The 5,000-nt window shown below is 42.6% G+C and overlaps 1 protein-coding gene, 1 long non-coding RNA gene and 2 other non-coding genes across 4 annotated transcripts in view; 1 reads left to right on the forward strand and 3 right to left on the reverse strand.

Annotated features, from left to right (window-relative positions):
• LOC123516988 (paired mesoderm homeobox protein 2B-like) overlaps positions 1 to 5,000 on the forward strand; it is a 124,815-nt gene that overhangs the window by 116,273 nt on the left and 3,542 nt on the right.
• The window catches only part of LOC123516990, a 128,134-nt gene that overhangs the window by 44,740 nt on the left and 78,394 nt on the right, over positions 1 to 5,000 (reverse strand). The gene's annotated exons all lie outside the window — the stretch shown is intronic.
• Trnav-aac lies at positions 1,582 to 1,654 on the reverse strand. Its single transcript has one exon. It is a non-coding gene; the product is annotated as a tRNA-Val (tRNA).
• On the reverse strand, positions 3,513 to 3,585 carry Trnav-aac. Its single transcript has one exon. It is a non-coding gene; the product is annotated as a tRNA-Val (tRNA).

Here is a 5,000-nt window from a genome sequence, read left to right on the forward strand (position 1 = left end):
TCCACACACCGTGTGTGTGTGTGTGTGTGTGTGTTTCACTTTCACTGTTTGATCTGCTGCAGTCTCTGACGAGACAGCCAGACGTTACCCTACGGAACGAGCTCAGAGCTCATTATCTCCGATCTTCGGATAGGCCTGAGACCAGGCACACACCACACACCGGGACAACAAGGTCACAACTCCTCGATTTACATCCCGTATCTACTCACTGCTAGGTGAACAGGGGCTACACGTGAAAGGAGACACACCCAAATATCTCCATCCGGCCGGGGAATCGAACCCCGGTCCTCTGGCTTAGAAGCGTGTGTGTGTGTGTTTGTGTGTGTATGTGTGTGTGTGTGTGTGTGTGTGTGTGTGTGTGTGTGTGTGTGTGTGTGTGAGTCCATGACAGAACCCATTACTAGATGACATCAGACGTAAAGGAAAAAATATAAAAAAAAAATCAGTGTTTATCTGTATGTATATGTATATATATATAGATATATTTGTATTGTATATATATATATATATATATATATATATATATATATATATATATATATATGTATATATAAATATTTGTCTGTCTGTCTGTCTGTCTGAATTTGCTTCTATGTATGTGTGGATAAATGGATGGATGGATGGATAAGTGGAAGGATAGATGGATGTGTTACGGCAGTTACTTTTCATTTCCTTTTATGTATATGTGAATCAATGGATGGATGAATGGGTGGATGGGAAGATGGATGGATAGATGGATGTGTTAGAAAGACCAAAAGAAATACAGTTCATTTCCTTTATGTATATGTGAATGGGTGGATGGTTGGATGGATGGATGGATGGATGTGTCAAGGCAAGACAAAAAAAAAAACACAGAAATACAAATGAAATGAGTGCATAAAATACTCGACAGCTGACCTGAACTGCCTACATTCACTCCAGCCGCCAGTTAGGAAGGATAACACGAGAACCACCAAGCAGGAACGGAGGGAGCATTAGAACCATAACCAGGTGGCCTCACAACACACACACAAGGATGCTTCAGGCTCACCACCACCGCCACCACCACCACCACCACCCACGCTCCACCCACGCTCCACCCAACGATACCTGTAACTCAATTGATCCATAAATGAACTCCGATCGCCGTTCAGTGCCATTCATTCATCAAGTCCTCGGGAGCACCACATTCACATTCACGCTTACTCACGCTTACTCACGTTCTCCCTCAGCACTTAAAGCGTGGAGGAGAATGGGAGAATGAGTTGAGTCTGTCTCCTTAAAGTTGTTATTGAAAATGGATAAGGAAGGAATGGCAATGAAAATAAGTAAAGTGCCAAGAAATCAGCTTCGTTCAGTCTTTCTTCCGATTCAGTGTTTGGGAGATGTCTTCGAATATTTTGATTTTGAGACAGACGCCATGAATCTCTCTCTCTCTCTCTCTCTCTCTCTCTCTCTCTCTCTCTCTCTCTCTCTCTCAGACTACTTGACACTCAAAAGGAAATAAAACGAATGAAAAAAATGAAATAGATAAATGAACAAATATATGAATAAATAAATAAAACAGATAAATTTTATGAATAAATAATAAGTAAAACAATTTGTGCTCACCAGGGCTCGAACCTGGGACCTTCTGTGTGTTAGACAGATGTGATAACCACTACACCATGAGCACCGCTGACATAGGGAAGCAGATTACGTGAATATATCCATATCTTCAAAGCAATGACGATACGTGTGTGTGTGTGGTCGTCTGCTGGTCACCCAGCCAGTCTTCCCCATTACGGAGCGAGCTCAGAGCTCATAGACCGATCTTCGGGTGTGAGACCACAACACACCCACACACCGTGTGTGTGTGTGTGTGTGTGTTTCACTTTCACTGTTTGATCTGCTGCAGTCTCTGACGAGACAGCCAGACGTTACCCTACGGAACGAGCTCAGAGCTCATTATTTCCGATCTTCGGATAGGCCTGAGACCAGGCACACACCACACACCGGGACAACAAGGTCACAACTCCTCGATTTACATCCCGTATCTACTCACTGCTAGGTGAACAGGGGCTACACGTGAAAGGAGACACACCCAAATATCTCCACCCGGCCGGGGAATCGAATCCCGGTCCTCTGGCTTGGAAGCGTGTGTGTGTGTGTGTGTGTGTGTGTGTGTGTGTGTGTGTGTGTGTGTGTGTGTGTGTGTGTGTGTGTGTGTGTGAGAGAGAGAGAGAGAGAGAGAGAGAGAGAGAGAGAGAGAGAGAGAGAGAGAGAGAGAGAGAGAGAGAGAGAGAGAGAGAGAGAGAGAGAGAGAGAGAGAGAGAGAGAGAGAGAGAGAGAGAGAGTCCATGACAGAACCCATTACTAGATGACATCAAACGTAAAGGAAAAAATATAAAGAAAAAAAATCAGTGTTTATTTGTATGTATATATATATATATATATATATATATATATATATATATATATATATATATATATATATATATATATATATATGTATATATAAATATTTGTCTGTCTGTCTGTCCGTCTGAATTTGCTTCTATGTATGTGAAGATAAATGGATGGATGGATGGATGGAGTGGATGTATAGATGGATGTGTTACGGCAGTTACTTTTCATTTCCTTTTATGTATATGTGAATCAATGGATGGATGAATGGGTGGATGGGAAGATGGATGGATAGATGGATGTGTTAAAGAAAGACCAAAAGAAATACAGTTCATTTCCCTTTATGTATATGTGAATGGGTGGATGGTTGGATGGATGGATGGATGGATGTGTCAAGGCAAGACAAAAAAAAAAACACAGAAATACAAATGAAATGAGTGCATAAAGATACTCGACAGCTGACCTGAACTGCCTACATTCACTCCAGCCGCCAGTTAGGAAGGATAACACGAGAACCACCAAGCAGGAACGGAGGGAGCATTAGAACCATAACCAGGTGGCCTCACAACACACACACAAGGATGCTTCAGGCTCACCACCACCGCCACCACCACCACCACCACCCACGCTCCACCCACGCTCCACCCAACGATACCTGTAACTCAATTGATCCATAAATGAACTCCGATCGCCGTTCAGTGCCATTCATTCATCAAGTCCTCGGGAGCACCACATTCACATTCACGCTTACTCACGCTTACTCACGTTCTCCCTCAGCACTTAAAGCGTGGAGGGAGAATGGGAGAATGAGTTGAGTCTGTCTCCTTAAAGTTGTTATTGAAAATGGATAAGGAAGGGAATGGCAATGAAAATAAGTAAAAGTGCCAAGAAATCAGCTTCGTTCAGTCTTTCTTCCGATTCAGTGTTTGGGAGATGTCTTCGAATATTTTGATTTTGAGACCGACGCCATGAATCTCTCTCTCTCTCTCTCTCTCTCTCTCTCTCTCTCTCTCTCTCTCTCTCTCTCTCTCAGACTACTTGACACTCAAAAAGAAATAAAACGAATGAAAAAAATGAAATAGATAAATGAACAAATATATGAATAAATAAATAAATAGATAAATGAATAAATAAAACGTAAAACAATTTGTGCTCACCAGGGCTCGAACCTGGGACCTTCTGTGTGTTAGACAGATGTGATAACCACTACACCATGAGCACCGCTGACATAGGGGAGCAGATTACGTGAATATATCCATATCTTCAAAGCAATGACGATACGTGTGTGTGTGTGTGTGTGTGTGTGTGTGTGTGTGTGTTTCACTTTCACTGTTTGATCTGCTGCAGTCTCTGACGAGACAGCCAGACGTTACCCTACGGAACGAGCTCAGAGCTCATTATTTCCGATCTTCGGATAGGCCTGAGACCAGGCACACACCACACACCGGGACAAGGTCACAACTCCTCGATTTACATCCCGTACCTACTCACTGCTAGGTGAACAGGGGCTACACGTGAAAGGAGACACACCCAAATATCCACCCGGCCGGGGAATCGAATCGGTCCTCTGGCTTGGAAGCGTGTGTGTGTGTGTGTGTGTGTGTGTGTGTGTGTGTGTGTGTGTGTGTGTGAGAGAGAGAGAGAGAGAGAGAGAGAGAGAGAGAGAGAGAGAGAGAGAGAGAGAGAGAGAGAGAGAGAGAGAGAGAGAGAGAGAGAGAGAGAGAGAGAGAGAGAGAGAGAGAGAGAGAGAGAGTCCATGACAGAACCCATTACTAGATGACATCAAACGTAAAGGAAAAAAATATAAAGAAAAAAAATCAGTGTTTATTTGTATGTATATATATATATATATATATATATATATATATATATATATATATATATATATATATATATATATATATATATATATATAAATATATTTGTCTGTCTGTCTGTCCGTCTGAATTTGCTTCCATGTATGTGTGGATAAATGGATGGATGGATGGATAAGTGGAAGGATAGATGGATGTGTTACGGCAGTTACTTTTCATTTCCTTTTATGTATATGTGAATGGATGGATGGATGAATGGATGGATGGATGGATGGATGTGTCAAGGCAAGACAAAAAAAACCACAGAAATACAAATGAAATGAGTGCATAAAGATACTCGATAGCTGACCTGAACTGTCTACATTTACTCCAGCGGCCAATTAGGAAGAGTACCACGAGAACCACCAAGCAGGAACGGAGGGAGCATTAGAACCATAACCAGGTGGCCTCACAACACACACACAAGGATGCTTCAGGCTCACCACCACCACCACCACCACCACCACCACCACTACCACCCACGCTCCACCCAACGATACCTGTAACTCAATTGATCCATAAATGAACTCCGATCGCCGTTCAGTGCCATTCATTCATCACGTCCTCGGCAGCACCACATTCACATTCACGCTTACTCACGCTTACTCACGTTCTCCCTCAGCACTTAAAGCGTGGAGGGAGAATGGGAGAATGAGTTGAGTCTGTCTCCTTAAAGTTGTTATTGAAAATGGATAAGGAAGGGAATGGCAATGAAAATAAGTAAAAGTGCCAAGAAATCAACATTCGTTCAGTCTTTCTTCCGATTCAGTGTTTGGGAGATGT

This window comes from Portunus trituberculatus, chromosome 41, assembly GCF_017591435.1.
Source record: "Portunus trituberculatus isolate SZX2019 chromosome 41, ASM1759143v1, whole genome shotgun sequence".
NCBI classification, from domain to species: domain Eukaryota; kingdom Metazoa; phylum Arthropoda; class Malacostraca; order Decapoda; family Portunidae; genus Portunus; species Portunus trituberculatus.